The sequence below is a fragment of the Lactuca serriola genome, chromosome 2, assembly GCF_051521515.1.
Source record: "Lactuca serriola cultivar US96UC23 chromosome 2, Lser_US96UC23_V15, whole genome shotgun sequence".
In the NCBI taxonomy this organism is placed as follows: domain Eukaryota; kingdom Viridiplantae; phylum Streptophyta; class Magnoliopsida; order Asterales; family Asteraceae; genus Lactuca; species Lactuca serriola.
This window is the reverse complement of record NC_136409.1, coordinates 230003221-230025964: the sequence shown is the minus strand read 5'-3', so window position 1 is coordinate 230025964 and position 22744 is coordinate 230003221.

Genomic DNA, 22744 nt, shown 5'->3' with positions numbered 1-22744 from the left:
AAGCACAAACATAATATGAATCCATACTACATATGCCACTATTTCGTAAGATGTGGTCTTATAACACCCACGATTGAGCTCGTGAGGCCACAAAAGCATAGGAGGAAGCCTCTACTGTTGAGTACAACCCCAAACCACCAAGCCTAATTGGTAACGAAGCCAGTCGCCGTTAGAGGTCCCCAAAGAACAGACCCCCACAAACCACAATGTCCTCAATCGACCCATGTAACCCTTTATCAAAACACAAGGCAACCTCTTCCATGTGAACGGGTTGGCACATTCTCATGCCAAAGAAATGTTTGGCGATACCCATGGAAGATCGAAGCAAAAGGAGTTCACTCTGGGGGTCATGTAACTGTGGTAGAAGGCTCATCAAATCAACAGCCTTGGCAACCCTCTTCATGGCTAACCCACTAATAAAACCTGCATCTCTACTAGCAGCTCCCCCAAGAAGCTTCACCCCCACTGACGGTCACCCAATGTCAGCAGGGAATAAACATGTACAAAGCTTCCTACCATCGGATGAAGGCCAAAATAGCTCAATTTTCTTAATACTCAGCTCAAGCCCCAATTTTAGGCCTACCACCCTAATGATGCCTAATACTCTGTCCACCTCCTCTGAATCTCCAATGACGGTCCCATCATCGAGGTACCAAGCATGAAGAAGAAGCTTGCAATTGTCTCTAATTTGATGTATAAGAGGGTGCAGTACAAGAGCAAAAAGAAGTGATCCCAAAGGGTCGTCTTGCTGGACCCCAGTAGTGGACCAAATATGATTATCCCCCAAATACAACCTTGTTGCATGTCCATATAAGAATTCGGCCCACAAGGAAATGGAAGGGCACCTCATCCTAACCTCGTGAAGTAGGAATCGATATTTAGTTTAAAAAATAAAAATAAAAAAGCGAAAAAAAATTCCTACTATCTTCAAGTGTGTAGTAAAGATATTTAAAAAAATGAAAAAAAATGAAATAGAAATTGATTTTTTTTGTGAAAAAAAAAATAATAAAAAAAGCAAAATAAATAAAAAAGAAAAGATAAATCCATTAAAATGACGTTCTATGGACGTTCTTCGCACATAATTATTCCATCGAGTTAGTACTACATTATATGCATGTGCGCCGTGTGCAAACGCGTCACGACCAAGTAAATGAGTTTGACGTTTGTTACCTTGACGAAATGATTGATGAAGAATAGTTATCGCGGTTCCTACCAATTTTTGGGTTCCTACCGGATCCGTAATGTGTGTGTGTGTGTGTGTATATATATATATATATATATATATATATATATTCAATCGAGAATATTTATATATATATGGAAACGTTCAATCGAGAATATTTATTATTACAAGAACATTTGAAAACAAAAATCATTCTTTATTTTGCAAAGTGGCACTTTTGTAATTAAATAAAAAACTAGATGTGAATAAATATATTTATATAAATAAAAAATAATTAAAAACAATTAAAAAAACCCCACTAACCAGCACCACTCACCATCCAACCACCTACAATACACCACCCACCACCCGTTACCCGTCACCAACAACCACCAAACACCATCACCCACCACCTACCATCCAACCACTACCACCACCCATCACTCACCACCACCGACCACCACCAACTACCTAGCATTACTACCAGCCACCCATCACAACAACCTACAACCTAATACTACCAACCACCACCTCCTACCTCGACCTCAACAGCTAACCACAACTCACCTCCACCGCGACCCGTCACTACCACCCAACTCAACTACTTGCCAATACCACCCCACCCATCACCCACCAAAACCACCACCCATAACCCACTAAAACCACCACCTACCCGCGCCACCAACACCACCCCACCACCACTCGCCTCCACCATCATTACCACCACCATTACACCACCAACCACCACCCACTGCCACCACCCATCACTGCCACCCTCCTCCATCACCTATTACCACCACCCCCACCATCATTACCACCCGCTATCACAACCAACCACCACCTGCAACAACCTATAACAATCACCCACCGCTACCACCAACCACCACCATCACCACCACTTACCTCCATCACCCACCAATACCACCCCCACCATCATCACCCCCCCCCCCCCCCCGACACCACAACCAACCACCACTACCATCAATCACCACCAGTGACCACCATCACTACCACTCGCTCCCCCACTTATCACCACCAATCAACACATCACCCATCAAAACCGTCGTCACCACTTATCACCACCAATCAACACATGTGATTTATATAGACAAAATTTGTTTTTCCTAATAAAATCATATGGACAAACAATTATTGAATCGAGAACACGAAAATGAGTAATGTCCACAGAAAAATCATATGAGATTGGATACATATAATCACATGTGATTATATGTATTTAATCAATATGATACAAGATTCATATTGATTAAATACATATAATCACATGTGATTAAATATACAAGAACAAGTATTGAATCAAGAACGCGAACACGAATATTGTCCATATAAATCATATGTGATTTTTGGTAGGAAGGTAAGAAGTTTTTTTTCTACATATTTTTTTAGAGAACATACAAAATGAATCATTAAATGATTCAAAGGTAAGATGATTCACAAGAAAAAATTCCCAAAAAAACATCTTCATGATTCATTTTTAAGTAAATTAAGAAAAAAATCACTTTTATTACAATTTTACTGAATAACAACGAAATCATTGTGTAAATGAATCATTGGTGTGTTTTTTTTTTGAGATTTTTTTTGGTGAATCATATTATTTTTGATTCATCTAGTGATTCATTTCTTTTGTTCTTCAGAAAAGTATCTAGAAAAAAACTTCTTACTTTCCTACCAAAAAAAATTTCTTACCGGAACTATATCCTATATATATAATTAAATAAAAAAGTGATGGGTTTAGGCCATAAGAACATCCTATGTGCTCATGCAAACCCTAATGCTTGGATCTATTATACATGCAATTCATCCAAGACTTTAAACCCTAGATCTAACATGTGATAATCAATATTAACATAAGAATAGGGTTTAGATCTTACCTTGATTGTTATGTAGCAATAACAATCTCAAATCCTCCTTGTAATGGCTTTAGAAAGCTTAGAGTCACAAGTGACACTCCTCTAATGGCTCACCAACACCAAGAGCAAGAGGATGAAGAATGAGAAGAGAGGAGGCACCCAAAAACGTGTAGAAACCCTAAGGAGTTAGTTGGCCACGTTTTTGGTGCCCTAGGGGTCCTTAAATAGTGAGGCTATTAGGGTTATCTAACAACGAAACCCTAATTTGACTACTTAGGCCCTAAGCAACCCATGAACTCCCTCCTTAGAGGCCTTGGACGATTTATAATGGGTTTCCCCATAGAATTTGTTCACTCCATCCTCTATGGAGTCCATTAGCCCAATATTCAACTATCACACAATTGACAGTTCTAGTCCCCTTTATTTAATTAATGTCATTTAGCCACTAAATTAATTCTTATTAATTCTTGACTAATATTAATTAAACAATATGATTTCTCCTTTGATATATTGTTCTCATAATATATTAATAAATCATAATTAATCATCTCTCTCCATAATTCATCCTATCAAGTTGCTTTGGTGAAGGCAACCCAAAAGGACCATGCACCATCGGGTCAAGTACCTACCAAAATAGTTATGGACTTAGACACTAATCCAAAAGTCTCCCACTTGGATAAGTCTAATAACTATTCTGCGTATGAGTTCAGATCATGATCCGCAATCGTAGCTTTCAAAAGCCGTTGTTAACTCTGATCTTATCATATACGCGTCCCTTAGATAAGGGATCATAAATAACTCCATTCTGGATATCAAATAGACTGAGACATGGATTTAAATCATTCTCTCTGTCTATGTGTTGTTTCCCGATTTCCGATTTATGACGACTAACAACTGACTATAATTGTACACATCAAATTAGTCCTGGCTTGGCCAAGCTCTTAGGGTGTCATCACTAAATCATCGAGCGGCCCACATATATCACTTTTATCCCACTTTGGATAAAAGGAACAGATGGACTTCGACTCAATGCTTTCTTGTATTCACTTATTGAATCACACACAACAATAAGTTTTATAACACCAAGTTACTGGTGCGTTTACTTATCATCAATGTGTAACCGACCAACAAATAACAACTCACACATCTCGGTTTCAAGAATATACAATATTATCGACTCACGAACGTTGTAGCAAACCTTTGCTACGTCTAATACTCTTTATACAATCTACAAACCAATTCATGACAGTCTTCATTCATACCTACTTCCAACATATGAACGACTGTGGACCGTTCAAATAATTCAATTATTCTGAAATAATTTAATTATTCAGGAAGTCAAAACATGCAAATTGAAACACAAGAATAATACTAATCCCATATGGCCCTAAACTTTGGGTATAAATAAAACATTTTATTTAAACACCATATTGATTACTCATTATTTGTTGTTTCGGGTAATCAACTTCTTACTTGAATTATAACAACAATTGTCCCATGCTCTCAGCATGCATGCTATGTTTACTTATGGTCCTTACTTTGTGAAATAGATCAAATGAACACTTTCCAATCATACTCATTTCACAACTCCCAATCCTTATCATAAGTATAAGAATATCAAATTCTTTCCACTTATAGAATTTGCTATATTCTAACGTTTCATGCAACGATCCTTTCGTAATGTCACTACACTAAAGTCACAATGACTATTGCCAATGAAATTACAAAGTCCTATATTGGAGATTGTTACAAGACAATTCCATAGACGTGATGTCTCTATCTCAAAGTATATTCCTTTGAACATCCTTCTTGCATAAAAGTTTCTAATCTAGACATAAATTCTCAATATCCAACTCCCAATATGGAAACATTTCCATATTTGCCATATGACAACTCATTCTTAATATAATCTTGTCTATTCATAATAATGTTGATATGGTCCATCCGATACCATACTTCCAACTACTCACAAGCAACCAATCTTCAGCGAACTTTGGATCGTCCTTTGATAGTTGTTTAATTATTTCAGTCAAAACCGATTCTAGTCCTTTTTCCCTCTTAATGCGCTAGACATTTGAAAAATTTTAGAATGATCAAATATTATATCATTATGAATCGATCCTATACCCGAAGCGTATGGGACACGATGCATAATGTCTTACATAAAGATATGATACTTTATCAATCTTCTGCCATAATATTTTATGTGTCACATTCTCGTAATTTGAACTATGAAGAGGGATGCCATAATCATAATCGAAACTTGAGAACACACTATGTATCCTTGACTAAATTTATTAAAATTCCACAATCTAAGCCTTTAGATTTGAAATGAAGCATAATATTCTCTCCCTTAATTATAGCAAAATAACTTTTCAACCCTTACGACTTTGCAAAGTATAACTCTTGTTTTCTATAATTAATATTGCTAACTTGCAATACTTGCCATAATAATCATATAAGCATAAGACTTATGCTCCCGCTATGATGATGATTATTATCATACAAGCATAACACTTATGCTCCCACTAGGTTTGACATGTATTCAGAAAACAATACCTATTAAATTTCTTAAGTTCATATTTCTAATACCTAATGCTTTGATAAGCCTTTATCTAAGCTTCTTAAACTCATACACCTTTGCCTTAGCTCATATGTGTGTCTAAACAATTCAGAGCTTATATCAATAAGTCCTAAATGTTCAACTAATTGCCAAATCTCACAATTCGAACTATGAAAAAGGGATGCCGTAATCATAATCGAATTTGAGTATGCAATTTACATAGTTGCTATCTCCTTAAAATCTATCTTAGTGAAAGCGTTTCCTCACAATCATTTTCATGAAGGAGAGAAACCTTATGACACTTAGATTGCATGGTGTATGCGTTCCTATCCATGTGAATTTGTCATTACCATAATCGAAGGATAATGTTTGTGATAAATTCAAACTCTTATGGACAAAACTTGTTCATTCTTAATTTCTTGCCATCAAGGGTCCCACCATTGCTTCCAAGTTATCTAGCACCTCACCTATGCCAGTGAATGTGCTTTCATTGAACAAGGTGTTTGCCTTATGCAGTCTATTGAGAACTCGTAGAACTCATATGCATAATCACTCAGTTGGATTGGCACATAAATAGAATTTTTGTCAACACGATAGGTTACAAACCTCAAGTCGTGCGCTAGTGTTTACTCTTGATTAATTCTTGAATCCTTTCAAGATCTTTAGACTCCCACTGACCTCTTGACATATTAGATTCTTTTATCAAGAACATTTCTTGATAGTGTGTGTCTATATCAAGACAAAACATTACACACATTTGGTCTTAGTTGGTCTTTGGCTTCTTCAAGACATCACAACATACCAAATTTAAATGTGTAAGAGTAAGAAAACAATTTTCTACTTCACATTTAATGAGTGTGTGTCACTTAATTCACAATCTTGGAGTACGATTCTAAGACTTGAGTTTGGAACGAAGTATGACTCATCCTTTTTGATTTACTCATTTCAACAATTTCTGATTCCTCTTCTTAGCCATACCGGTGCACTAAGATGTCCTTAGAGGATCAATTGTGATATGGTTCTTAATCATTAAGATGATCATAAAACCGATACAAAAGTACTCTCCCTTCTTCTTAGATTGAAGAAACTTTTATCTTTCTGCCTAATTGATTCTTCTTATTCGTTCTGCCATTCATTGAAACCTTTTCAATGATTCAGAATTCTACTTAATCCTGTAAGCATAATCACATTTACTAGACTTTTAGTAAATTATGACGAATAGTTTTATTGTTATTTGTGGTGGACTTGACTAGTGCACAACATTGTGTTCTATTCCTTTAGTCCTTTACTTGACTCACATACTTGTGTGATCAAGGATTTAGTCTTAATTTCCTAAGTACCAAGATTTCCATACATCACATGATTCAAATCATATGATTCTAAGTTTCTGTCCAATTGAAACTTGGGTGATGGGAATCTTTCCTTACTTAGAAAATTTTGACATTACCATAAATAACATAATTAAGAATCACATCCATTTATAGAAATGCACAAACATCAATTTTTCACAACGATTTCATTGCAAGGATATACATAAATAATATAAATCAAAATTTATTTTATTCATAAAAATAGCGGAAAACATGTCCTTACAATGAAAAATCAACTGAAAAACTATGTAATCAAATATTCCTAACAACTCTATCATAACTTTGTAAGCTCAAAATCTGATCTTTGAATTCATGCGATCATGATCCATTTTTTTCATGATCAGACTCATCTTGCTCTTCCATCAAGCTTCCTCTCTTTCCTTTGATCCTGAAAAACATTCAAATGCAATCTTATCACATTATGTATTAAGTATCAAAGAATAGGAACTTAATGGAGTTAGATAGTGGATTTCACCTAAAGTAGAGCCATACGTCTTGACTCTCCCATCTCTTAGATCTTTCAGTCAGACTGGGCAGCTTCGTCTCCAATGCCCCTTCTCTTGGCAATAAAAGCAAATTGACTCTTTTGGAATAGCACACGGAACAACTTCAGACTTTGCCTTTCTCTTATGATCAAACTTTTCGACCATGGCATGCCTTTCGTTGCCATTGCCTATATCCATAGAGGTCTGGAAGGCAGATCCACCAATCAACCTTGCTTTTCCAGTTCGCCAAATCATTGCTGATTCAGCAGCAATAAGCATATAGGTGAGATCGATGAGGGTCACGTCGTGGTTCATCATATAGTACTCTCTTACGAACTCACTATATGAGTCAGGAAGCGACTGAAGAACCCAGTCAACAGCCAGCTCCTCACAGATAATGGATCCCAACATTCTTAATGTATCAATGTGTGACTTCATTTCTAGGACGTGTGCACACACTGACTTTCCTTCTTCATGTTTACTTGCCAAAAGGGCTTGAGTGAGTTTGAACTTGTGGGTTAGGGAGAACAATAGGAGGAGGTGGAGGAAGTGAAGCATGATCTCGTGTTCCTCGATCGAATCGTGGAATATCATGTTCATGTGGAAAGCTTGTCCCACGGGATTTGGGAAGCCCATAGTTGTCATACTTTGACATCTACAAAACGGGAGAAAATTCAAGTTAGTTGATTGATTGAGTCCTTAATAAATCACCCAAATGAGATATTAAGGCTAGGACCCAACACAATACTCTACAACTTGGGAGAGGGATGCCGTAACCCAAATTGCAGAACATTTGAAGGTAAGTGAATGACGATTCACTAATTTTCCACCATGAAAAACGAAAAAGAGATTAGGTTTTAAATGTATTGAAAAACTCCTAGATCCTTTGAGATTCATTGAAATTTTCAATGGCATGTTTAAATCTCAATATGCCCCTTGATTTGTGACTCGATGCCGAGGATCACAAAGCAGGGTGTGAATACCCATGCAAACTTACATGGTGCCCCCAATGTTACAGTCACCTATTCGATGTGCCGGTTAACCACACACGCTCCACCGAACAATAACAAACATTGAGTCACCCTTTGCTACCTTTTCTTAGAACCGTTTAGTGTGCCGGTTAACCTCACACGCTCCACTAAAGTCTTCGCAAGGGTACAAAGTGTAATTTCATGGAATTGCATCAAATTCACTTTTGCCTAAAGTAACTAAGATTGGGAATTTTGTATAAAACATTTAGTTACTTTATACTTCATTATACTTTTAATGGAAAGGGTTTGCCCTATCCTACCCGTTCGGCTAACGATCCTCCACCAATCAAGGAAGCGGTGGGTGAGAGTGGACACCCATTAAACGGCCATTTTATAGGCCATAACCTTATACCCCCTTTATAAATCGACTTCGTGAATGAGGCCTACTAACGGTAAGAGTAGCAGTTTAAGTTATGCATATATAATATTAGACTTTTAATGTTATATATAGTATAAGGGTGTATTTTTACACTTTTAAAATATTAGGTGGTCTAATTTAATAAATTATACTTTTAATCTAATTAAATGTAAACCATATCACTATGGATTTATTAACTCTCTTTTAATTATACACTTAATTAATTTAATAAAACCATAAGAGTGCAATTTGAACTTTTTCAAAACTTAGGGTTTTAGAATTTAACATTTTTAAAAATTAAACTTTTAATTAAAATTTAAATTCCAAAACTTGAGGGCAAGTTTTGAAACATTTCAAATCATTAGGGTATAGAGTTTAAATATTTCAAAATCAAACCTTTTAATCAAAAATTTTAAATTCCAAAACTTGAGGGCAAGTTTTGAAACTTTTCAAAACACAAAGGATCAAATAGCAAATAAGTTAAATTAAACAATTAATTTAATGATTATCTAAATTTGACCTAGTCAATATTACTTGCAAGACAACTTACCAATTTAATTCAAATAATCAATTATTATCATATAAGGAAATTATCATTCAATCAAATGGTAATTATCTTTTGTTTGGTCAAGGATATACTCAAATATATGACAAAATTCGAATATTAATGACCCAAAGTAATTAAGGCAAGTATCCTCAAGCAAAACAACAAGAAATCCCGAAATCTGCTCTAACTGACGCTCGAACTCGTCGAGTTCCACTATGAACTCGCCGAGTCCACAATGGAACCCGCCGAGTTCATCAGTCAGGGGCACAAAAAAACGATTTTAAAGCTTGAAAAAATAAACAAGGCAACAATAAAATAGAAACCAATCATGGCTCTGATACCACTAATGGGTTTAGGCCATAAAACATCATATGTGCTCATGCAAACCCTAATGCTTGGATCTAGGTTTCTCTATTGTAGATGCAATTCTTCCAAGACTTTAAACCCTAGATCTAACATGTAATAATCAATATTAACATAAGAATAGCGTTTAGATCCTACCTTGATTGTTATGTAGCAATAACAATCTCAAATCCTCCATGTAGAAACCCTAAGGAGTTAGTTAGCCACGTTTTTGGTGCCCTAGGGGTCCTTAAATAGTGAGGCTATTAGGGTTATCTAACAAGAAAACCCTAATTTGACTGCTTAGGCCCTAAGCAACCCATGAACTCCCTCCTTAGAGGCCTTGGACGATTTCTAATGGGTTTCCCCATAGAATCCGTCCACTCCATCCTCTATGGAGTCCATTAGCCCAATATTCAACTATCACACAACTGACAGTTCTAGTCCCCTTTATTTAATTAATGTCATTTAGCCACTAAATTAATTCTTATTAATTCTTGACTAATATTAATTAAACAATATGATTTCTCCTTTAATATATTGTTCTCATAATATATTAATAAATCATAATTAATCCTCTCTCTCCATAATTCATCCTATCAAGTTGCTTTGGTGAAGGCAACCCAAAAGGATCATGCACCATCGGGGGCAAGTACATACCAAAATAGTTATGGACTTAGACACTAATCCAACAACAAGAACAAATTTTAAATAGAAAACGAGGAAAAGAACCTTTTCAACATAAATTATATGTGATTAGATACATATATGCACATATGATCATATGTATTTTATCACAAATGAGTTATGTATACTAGATTAAGTTCCATGGGTCTCGATTAAATATTTATTTATTCGGTATTTAATAACATGTAGCTATATATGTTTTTAACCACATGTGATTTATATAGATAAGATTCATTTTTTTGATCTAGATTCCTGTTTATAATCACATGTGATTGTATGTATTTAATCACATATGATTGTATTTAATAACATGGACCTCATGAATCGCGTATGCATGTCGATGTTGGATTCTTTTGTGATTGTATTCATTGATGATATACTGGTCTATTCCAAGACCCAGGAGCTGCATGAGGATCACTTGAGGGAGGTACTGAAGACTTTAAGGACGGAGAGACTTTTTTCAAAGTTCTCCAAGTGTGATTTTTGGTTGCACGAGGTGCGGTTTTTGGGGCACCTTGTCAACCAGAACAATATTCTGGTCAATCTGGCCGAGGTCAAGGTCGTGATGAGGTGGGAGGTTCCGAGGTCTCCATCTGAAATTCGGAGTTTCTTGGTTTTGCAGGTTAGTAACAGAGATTCATTTAGGATTTCTACAAGATAGCGATTCCTTTGACTTGGTTGACGAAGAAGACTGTCACTTTTCGATGGGGACCTGAGCAGCAGACAACTTTTGAGACCCTAAGGCAGAGGTAGTGTGAGGCACTGATTTTGACCCTGTTGGAGGGTGTTGAGGACTTCATGGTTTATTGTGATGTGTCGATCAAGGGTTTGGTTGCAGTTCTAATGCAGAGAGGTCGCGTGATAACATATGCTTCGAGGCAGCTGAAGCCTCATGAGGCGAATTATTTGATACATGATTTAGAGCTAGGGGCTGTGGTTTTTGCCCTCAATATTTAGTGACATTACCTCTATGGGGTCCACTATATTATTTACATGAATCAAAAAAGCCTAAGGTATCTGATCGATCAGCCGAATTTGAATATGAGGCAACGTTGGTGGTTGGATGTGGTGAAGGATTATGATTGTGAGATCCTTTACCATCAGGGGAAGGCCAATGTGGTGGCCGATGTGGTGAAGGATTATGACTAGGAGATCATTTACCATCAGGGGAAGACCATGATTACTCTGCTTTTGGAGTGGATTCGTGAGGCTCATATCGAGGCTATGAAGGAACAACGCCAGAAGAGTGAGCATATAGTGGCTAAGGTGGCTACCTTTGATTATTATAGTTCAGGGTTATTGACTCTTCATTGGAGAAAATGGGTTCTGTATTTGGGTGGTATGCATCAGGTTTTGATGGGGGAGGCACACAAATCAAGGTTCTCCATTCATCCCGGGGCGACAAAGATGTATAGAGATCTTTGTCCTGATTATTGGTGGCCTTGCATGAAGCATGATGTATCTTGGTATGTGGAAAGGTGCTCGACGTGAAGGAAAGTCATGGCTGAGCATCAACAACCTCACGACAAGATGCAGTTGTTGGATATTCCCGTTTAGAAATGGGAATAGATTACCATGGATTTCATTACGAAGTTGCCTCGGACCGCATGCGTAGTGGATTCCATTGGGTCCTGTGACAACCGTCAAATTCTGGTCAATTCAAAGTCAAATAAAGTCAACAATTCAAACCGGTCAACTCAACTAACCCTTGTGTACTAGAGTTTATGTTATGTAATTTCTAAACAACTCTCTATTCTAATGAGAGATCATAAATCGAAAAGTGCGTACATCTAGATCTCCTTAACCTAAAACGGTGGTACGTGGAGAGCCAAACCGATAAAACAATGTTACATACTCATCGGGAGTATGCAAGATCCTTAAACAAGGCTTAACGGGGTTTACGGACCTTGCATTGCGAAGCCGGACACTCAAAAAGGTCACCAATGAAACCTCTCTCAATCGTTTTCACTCCATCTCTTCTTATCAGAAATCTCTCCCAAATCTCTCTAAGTATGTGAAATCTCTCCCAAATCTCTCTCTGTATGAGAAATCTCTCCAAGTATGTCAAATCTCTCCTAAATCTCTCTAAGTATGTGGAATCTCTCCCAAATCTCTCTCAAAATCTCTCTCAACTTTCTATAATCACTCGGGGCATTCCGACCCTCGAATTTGGCGAAAACAACCCAAAAGCGGAAGTCTACGCGAAAAACGGGCTTGAGGAACCGAAACCCCTCTTAGGACCCGAAAGTCCTCTTAGGAACCGAAACCCCTCTTAGGACCCGAAAGTCCTCTTAGGAACCGAAACCCCTCTTAGGAACTGAAAGTCCCCTTAGGAACCAAACCCTCCTGATGAAGAAGGCTGCTGAACCGAACCGAACCTCACTCAAAGAACCGAACCGAACCTTCGCTTCTGACCCTTCGGACCGAGCCTTCGGACTGAGCCCCTCGCCTTCGCCTTCTTCTTCTGGTTCGCACTTCGCTTCCGGCTCAGCACCAGCAAGGACCGAACCTCGGCCTAGGGACCGAACCTCGGCCTAGGACCGAGAGGTCTCGCTGGGAACGCTTTTTCTCCCGGTTTTCGACTAAATTCGCATTTAGGCCCGTTTTTAATTATTTTAACACGGGATTTTCACCCAAAACTTTATTTTAACATATAAGGACCCTTAACTATTAATTAATCACATTTTTAAGGATAAAACCTTATCCAAAAGAGAGTGGGTGAAGTACAAAGGTAGAGTGTTGACTTTACTTACTTCTATGACACAAGCAACCACTCCCATACCCACTCCATGTCACTATTCACCACCAGCCCATCCCTAGTCACTTCATAGGTCCTTTCTCACTATTTTCAACTATTCCCACATTCTTAGGGCTGGAACATCTGTAACGCCCGTAGATTAGGGCTAGTCAATTTAGAGACGATAAGCATCAAAAATGACTTTTTGATGGAAGATTATTTAGAAGGATTAATCTTAATTAAGTTGTAGTATATGTCACAAAAATGACTTTTTGTAGAGATCTTCCAGATCTGCTGAGGATTTCTATTTCTGCAAGTCGTAGTGCTGTCCGATCATCTTCTGATCAAGTGAGTGTATACTACCTTTCATAAACACGATAATAATACAAGTATGGTTTGAGTGTATTAAGTATATTGTTGTTTATATGTGTGGGTGTGTAGTTACTTTCTTCTTACACATAAATATGAAGTATTTGATATGAAATACGTGCTATATGTTTATATGTTATTTGTCTATTTGAGATGGGCATGGAAATTGGAGTTTTATACAGGTGTTAAATGATTTAAACTGTGTAAGTATTTATATTCTACGAAAATGTTGGGTAGAACTTGGGTAGATGGGATAGTTGGTGACTATGGAGTTAGCGCCTATTGTATAAACCTTGGCGACGATGTGACTTCGTGCCTATTTGATGAACCTTGGCGACTATGGAGTTAGCGCTTGTTGAGTAAACCTTGGCGACTATGGAGTTAGCGCTTGTTGAGTAAACCTTAGTGACTATGGAGTTAGCGCCTATTGTTAAGTGAACCTTGGTGACTATGGAGTTAGCGCCTATTGTTGAGTAAACCTTGGCGACTATGGAGTTAGCGGTTGTTGAGTAAACCTTGGCGACTATGGAGTTAGCGCTTGTTGAGTAAACCTTAGTGACTATGGAGTTAGCGCCTATTGTTAAGTGAACCTTGGTGACTATGGAGTTAGCGCCTATTGTTGAGTAAACCTTGGCGACTATGGAGTTAGCGCTTGTTGAGTAAACCTTGATGACTATGGAGTTAGCGCCTATTGTTAAGTGAACCTTGGTGACTATGGAGTTAGCGCCTATTGTTGAGTAAACCTTGGCGACTATAGAGTTAGCGCTTGTTGAGTAAACCTTGGCGACTATGGAGTTAGCGCTTGTTAAGTGAACCTTGGTGACTATGGAGTTAGCACCAGATAACTATGGATTTAGTACTTGATAAGTAAGCTTTGGCAGTAATGGAATTCATGCCAAATTTCTTACGAATAAATGGATGAAGGATAGTTGGTTCTTAGGGTAAAACCTTAAGAAGATCATGGGGATGGGTAATTGGGTTGATTGTTTGTTGATTAAATATAATAATTATATTATTGTGGGTTGAAAACCTTATATGCTCACCAGGCTCCCAAGCCTGACCCACTCAGTTTTCTTTTCATTACAGGTAATGGCACAAGGGTATAAGTTGGTGGACTTGACAAGAGATTTTGGGATTATAGATCAGTAGTCATAAATAACTATTGTAAGATCTATTTTATATTGTTTATGCTTTTGGTCTGTAACGAACATGACATCCCAAGGTTTTATTATTTAATGAAAATACATTCTTTTCGAGAAATGTTTTGATAAATGGTTATCATATTTTATTTTGGGAACAAATTCCGCAACCGTTTTCTTTAAACGATCACTCTGATTTATAAAACAAAGCATAAACAAAATCGGTCTTTTCTGGCCGTGAAATTGGGGATGTCACAGTTGGTTTCAGAGCATTAGTTTAAGCGAACTAGGAATATGGATTTATTTCTAGACTTAAACTTAGAATGATAAGCAATGATTGTGAGTTGAGTGTGTCCATTATATTTAGGTAGTACACCTAAATTGACACAAGCACTAGTTTATTTTAGGAGTGATGCCTAAAATGCTTTTATATGCTAAATGTTTTGTGTGATAGCTATATTGATGCTATTATTTGTTCGGATCTATGGTCTGTTGCCGACCGGATCTGGAAACCTTATGTGTTTAGGATTCTAAGCGTACGACTACGATATTAGAACTAGCATGTAAACGTTTCGGAGGGATAAGGAGATTTATACGTTTATCGTAAATGAAGCTTTCTTATCTTAAATTCTCATTGGTACACTGAATGTCTGCTTGGATGTACAAAAGGTCATGGTGAAGACTTGTAGAGAATTGAGTAAATGGAGGAAATAAAGAAGGCTTATGATAGTGAATGACACCTATCGGAAGATATCGTAAGAGTGGTATCTTGCCTTTAGAGTATGTCTTATGAAATAAAAGTACGTTTACAGGAGTACAGTACGTCTAAAGTACACCTTCGATTAGCAGGATGATGGAACGATTGGTGTAATTCTTGAAGTTGTCCCATAATCTAGAATTTCCATCACCAATCGAGTTGAAGTATGATTGATGATAGAAGATACGCATGGAAGAAGTCCTAGTAGAGTCTAGGAAAATTTATATGATTAATTGGACACATTCGTATGTGTTAAATTGTTTGGTGATTTTAGGACTTGGGGAATGCGAGACAATACTTGGGACGAGTATGAGTAGGTGTGAATAGTAGTAGAGATCTATACTACTGGAAGCATAGGACTCACGCTTGGATCATGGGAAGTCGCAAGGTTACCAAGAAGCTTGTAATTGAGTTTGTTTTTATTCAAGTATGTCGTTACCATTGTTTCGGTAATGACTAAAAAGATGATTGATATCCTGACCCTAGTGGTCATATCAAATTGAGTCTGACTACGATGAGTTTGTTACGTGGTTCAGAGAACCGAGTTCGATGTAGCATTTGACTTAAGTCAGAAGATTGAAATGCTACATGCTAAAATGTGATCATATCACATTAGAATATGAAGGAAGGTATATTCCTTTTTGGAGTTTGACTCTAAGAGACTTGAGTCAAAGTGTTGCATCATATGATGAGAGGTCATTAGAACGTGACCCATCGATCTGTTACAATGGATAAAGGAATGTATTTATCCTAAGAAGAAGAAGGAGTTCGCAATAAGGATTTATTTTGTAACTTGAAGGTTATGATTGAAAGTCCATCATAGTAAGAAGAGCAGATGAAGGATTAAGCATCATGGTTATTACTTCGGATGGAGAGATAATGTATGGAGTCAGTATACGAATCCTGTTTCGTTGATGATTCCGGGACGTAATCATCCTAAGGGGGAGATAATTGTAACGCCCGTAGATTAGGGCTAGTCAATTTAGAGACGATAAGCATCAAAAATGACTTTTTGATGGAAGATTATTTAGAAGGATTAATCTTAACCAAGTTGTAGTATATGTCACAAGGTTTCCGTGCATATAAAGAACGCCAAAATCCGAGTTATAACGAAGAAGTTATGACATGTCGAAGTTTTGCGACAGAACCGACACGACCTAGCGTGACCCAGCGCGGCGTAAATAGTGAATTTAAGGTTGATAGATATCTATCCTTAGTGATCTAAATGAGAATTGAAGATCTCATCGATAGTAGTGCAACGACGGAAAGACAGACGAAAACGGACGTCAGACGAAGGAGTTATGAGTTTATAACGGAGTTTTCCTGTCCCGACCTACTAAAAATAATATATAAGTAATATAATTATAATATATTAAAAATAAAGTCAAAATTAGCCAATGGAGTCTAAACGAGAGTTGTAGAGCATAATCTCACCTTCGCGGCGATATAAAGAACGTCGAAAACGGAGTTCGTATGCGAAAGTTATGAATTTCTGAAGTTCGGGGTGCGAAACCCCAAAACTGTTAGAGACCACGACATGGCAAGCAGTGCCACGACGTGGCAAGTGTCCTGACACCTCCGGAAGGCCCCCAGATGCCACTTGGGATGACGCATGCAGTGACGACCAAGCCCACGACGTGGAAAAAGGTGGCCACGACGTGGCAAGGGCCAAATTTGCCCTATAAATAGATTTGAAGGGCCAGCCGTTTAGGGTTGCTATTTTCTCTCTTCTCTCTCCCGTTTTGCATCGTTTTGCGTGCCAGAAATACCCCGAATCCCCGGTATTATTCTCGAGCCCCGAGGCAAGTCCCGAGATCCCTAAGATCCCGAGAAGTGCGGTTCCCGAGTCGAAGCTCTGCCCGCGAGAAGTTCGATTTTTGTAGAGATCTTCCAGATCTGCTGAGGATTTCTATTTCTGCAAGTCGTAGTGCTGTCCGATCATCTTCTGATCAAGTGAGTGTATACTACCTTTCATAAACACGATAATAATACAAGTATGGTTTGAGTGTATTAAGTATATTGTTGTTTATATGTGTGGGTGTGTAGTTACTTTCTTCTAACACATAAATATGAAGTATTTGATATGAAATACGTGCTATGTGTTTATATGTTATTTGTCTATTTGAGATGGGCATGGAAATTGGAGTTTTATACAGGTGTTAAATGATTTAAACTGTGTAAGTATTTATATTCTACGAAAATGTTGGGTAGAACTTGGGTAGATGGGATAGTTGGTGACTATGGAGTTAGCGCCTATTGTATAAAACTTGGCGACGATGTGACTTCGTGCCTATTTGATGAACCTTGGCGACTATGGAGTTAGCGGTTGTTGAGTAAACCTTGGCGACTATGGAGTTAGCGCTTGTTGAGTAAACCTTGGTGACTATGGAGTTAGCGCCTATTGTTAAGTGAACCTTGGTGACTATGGAGTTAGCGCCTATTGTTGAGTAAACCTTGGCGACTATGGAGTTAGCGCTTGTTGAGTAAACCTTGGCGACTATGGAGTTAGCGCTTGTTGAGTAAACCTTGGTGACTATGGAGTTAGCGCCTATTGTTAAGTGAACCTTGGTGACTATGGAGTTAGCGCCTATTGTTGAGTAAACCTTGGCGACTATGGAGTTAGCGCTTGTTAAGTGAACCTTGGTGACTATGGATTTAGCACCAGATAACTATGGATTTAGTACTTGATAAGTAAGCTTTGGCAGTAATGGAATTCATGCCAAATTTCTTACGAATAAATGGATGAAGGATAGTTGGTTCTTAGGGTAAAACCTTAAGAAGATCATGGGGATGGGTAATTGGGTTGATTGTTTGTTGATTAAATATAATAATTATATTATTGTGGGTTGAAAACCCTATATGCTCACCAGGCTCCCAAGCCTGACCCACTCAGTTTTCTTTTCATTACAGGTAATGGCACAAGGGTATAAGTTGGTGGGCTTGACGAGAGATTTTGGGATTATAGATCAGTAGTCATAAATAACTATTGTAAGATCTATTTTATATTGTTTATGCTTTTGGTCTGTAACGAACATGACATCCCGAGGTTTTATTATTTAATGAAAATACATTCTTTTCGAGAAATGTTTTGATAAATGGTTATCATATTTTATTTTGGGAACAAATTCCGCAACCGTTTTCTTTAAACGATCACTCTGATTTATAAAACAAAGCATAAACAAAATCGGTCTTTTCTGGCCGTGAAATTGGGGATGTCACAACATCCATCCTCTCTCCTCACACTTTAATCATTCTCTCATTTTTATCAAGAATCACACTCCAAACTCTCTCATCTTTTTCTCTCTAATTCGAGAATTTCAAGGCATACTCCAAGACTCTTCTCCTACAATTAGTAAGTATCATCATCTTTCTTATGATTATTACACATCCTCCTACTCAAAATCAAAGATTTCTTACACAAACATCATCACATTCTTGTTAGATCTTCGAATCTTCAAGTGATTCTTCAAGTGTTCTTGGGTTGAACACTTCTCTTCTTCAACACTTACCTACTGAAATCACTCAAGGTGAGTTCATACCCCTACATTTTCATGTTTTCTCAAGTTTTTAGGGGGGGGGGGGGAATACAAGTTAAAACACCAAGAACATAACTAAACTTTTCTAACTGCCTTCATCAGAAACGTTCAACCCCATTCACGGACTGTTTTGGACAACTTAAACATTTTAGTTTTCAAAACTGTTTTAGGTGCATGTAGTTCCACTTCTTAGCTTTAAAATGACTACTTGCACATCTCCATATGATTTTTATATAATTTATGGTGATTTTTACAAAACTGCCTATCATTTCAAACATCAATCCGGACCAGTCTGTGATTATGGACTTTTTCACACAAGTAAGAAGTCATTAAAAATTATAATAAAAATTATGAACAAACTAGACTCATTTTCCAAACTCTCATAAGTTACAGAACTTGATTTGGACTTTTGATGATTTTTCTACAATTTTTCCAATAACAGTTACAGAAAATGTTATTAACAGAAAAACACTATAAATTTCATTTCACCTTGTAATATGTTGAGCAAGGTATACATCATTATGTGATTATGTGTTGTTGCAATATATGACAATTTTGTATTCTTATATAGACATACATCAGAAAACAAATGGATTTATACCTCCACAAGTATGGTAAATATATAAATGATATTACAAGGCTATATCCATTAAAATATAAACATTGGTAAATTATGACAAGTAAGGCTTATGCTCACTACCCACACAAATATTTAATAAACTATAATAGGTATAGTTTAGGGTTATTTTACATAACAAACACATTATTAAAGGTTTTACACATACAAAAGGGTTATTACCACTATGGATAATTATGATAAACTATAATAAGTGTAGTTAAGCCATTATACCCCCACAAACGAACACGCTAGTTATAATCGGTATAGTTTTGGCATATATATATTACAAACAAAGTGATAAACTATAATAGGTATAGTTTATGTTTCAACTACACTATGAACTTAATTACAAGAAAGGAATTCACCATCACCACCACTTTTGATAAGCTATAATATGCATAGTTCATGTTCACTACCACTATCACTATTTGATGAACTATGATATGTATAGGTTATATTTCCCCATCCCCACCACTTTTGGTAAACTATAATATGCATAGTTCATGTTCACTAGTCACTATCACTATCCGATGAACTATGATATGTATAGTGTATGTTCACAGTCACTATTACTATTTCATACACTACACTAGGGTTTGGTTCCGGTTTTTGGATTTAAGTCCACATTAAATTTTCGCATTGTTAGACTTCAACTATAATCGTTGAGCGTATATGCTTGAGTCATACAAGAATTTAGTCTGGATTGGCTTAGAATTGGTGGTGCCCGCCTCATCTCCTGTTCCTCGTTGGGTTGTGGACCTAGGGCAGACCCACTATATTCAACGTTTTATCTAACTTAAATCTTATATAACTTATATACGCTGGACGATTATAGGGGAAATCTACGGGTCAATCTAGGGTTCATTAACACATCATATAGGAATATTCTGTTTACACTTAACTAAGAAAATATTGGATTTTCTGGAAATCAAACTCTATCGATTTTACAAGGAAAACGGTTTCTACTTCAAACAAAACTCTTATGAACTCACCAACTTAATTGTTGACACTCTTTCAAAACTACTTGTATTCTCAGGAAATCAGTGAAACAGGAAAAACTTCAGCGCCTTGTGGATGGGACGTTAAACCGTCAACAATTTACTTTTGTCATCATAATGTAATTGATTTTGAAACATGTGAACATATACTTTGGTGTAACTTTTTCAATTATATTTATGATGGTTGTATTTACTTTGAGCACTATTATACACGCTACAAAGCCTAATGTGCCGCCTAGGCCAAAGTCGAGAGCATTCCAGATGACACTGGAAGTAGCAAGGGAGGAAGAATATGTCGCTTCCGGTACCTTTCTTGTTAATGGATTACCTAACAATATACTATTTGATTTAGGAGCTAATTACTCCTTTATATCACATAAATTTGGTAAAAGACTAGCATTGCCTGTAGATAAACTAGATAATGATCTAGTAGTAAAAGTTGTTAGTGGAAAATTCTTACATGTTAGTGATTGTATTAAGAACATCGTCATCGAGTTAAATAGGAATAAATTCCATCGTCATAGTTTGAGGGATGGATTGGCTTAGTGCGAACGATGTCAACATTAACTGTAGAAAGAAGATTGTAATAATTAAACCACCTGTAAGAGAAGAATTTATGTTGTACGAGGACAAACATAGAGTAAATTATGGAATCATCTCCTTAATGAAAGCTAGAAAGTGTTTTTCAAAAGGGTGTACACTGTACATCATACTTGGCATTTGTAATCGATGCAAAGAAGGAGATGCGAAGGATACCCGTGGTGTGCGACTTTCCGGAAGTCTTTCCTGAAGATCTTCATGGATTGCACCCTGATAGACAAGTGGATTTTAGGTTAGACTTGTTACCAGGAACCACACCTATAGCAAAAGCACCTTACCGATTAGAACCGAAGGAGATGAAGGAACTTATGATGCAACTCCAGGAGTTGTTGGAAAAGGTTTCATTAGACCTGGTTCATCAACTTGGGGAGCTCCAGTGTTATTCGTGAAAAAGAAGGATGGGAGCATGAGGATGTGCATAGATTATAGAGAGCTAAACAAGGCAACGGTAAAGAACAAGTACCCTTTGCCAAGGATTGATGATTTGTTCGATGAGCTATAGGGTGTGAGCTATTTCTCGAAGACCAAGCTTAGGTCATGATATCATCAGTTAAATGTGAGAGAGTAGGATATAGAGAAGACTGCATTCAGAATGAGATATGGGCACTATGAGTTTTTCGTTACGTCGTTCAGAGTATTCAATGCTCCAACAACATTTATGGATTTGATGAATAGGGTCTATAAAACCTTTCCTAGAGAAATATGTAATAATTTTTATCAATGACATTCTCGTATATTCAAAGAGCCATCAGGAGCATGGAAAATGCTTAAGAGAAGTGTTAGAAGTTTTGAAGAAGGAGAAAATGCACGCAAAGTTCTCCAAGTGTGATTTTTGGATTCAGGAAGTCCAATTATTGGGTCACGTGGTTAACCGAGAAGGAATAATGGTTGAACCAACAAATACTGAAGCTATGATGAAGTGGGAACGACCAAAAAGTCCCACCGAGATTCGAAACTTTCTAGGAATAGTTGTATATTATAGAAGATTTATCTAATACTTTTCTTCGATAGTTGCTCTATTGACAACTTTGACCCATAAAGCAGCTACATATACACGGAGTGAGAAGAACGAACAAGATTTCGAGACATTAAAGAAAAGGTTATGTGAAGCACCGATTCTTTCTTGACCTAGATAGATAAAGTGATAGCATATGCATCTCGACAACTGAAAGAGCACGAGAAGAGCTACCCCACTCATAATCTGGAGTTGACAGCGATAGTCTTTGCATTAAAGATATGGATACATTATTTTATGGAACGAAGTGTAAGCTTTACATTGATAATAAGAGTCTCCAGTATCTCTTCGATCAAAAGGAGTTGAATATGAGACAACAACACTGTCTTGAATTAGTTAAGGACTATAACTGTGAGATACTTTACCACCCTGTTAAGGAGAACGTCGTAGCAGATTCTTAGAGTAGAAAGATAAATTTGGAAAGGAAGAAGTCAAGAACGTTGACAATTAAGATTGTCTCAACAATTATGGAGAGTATTGAGAAAGCTCTAAAGGAAACTTTGGAATAAGATAACTAAAAAGAAGAGGACTTATGCAAAACGTTGGAATTCGGTACAA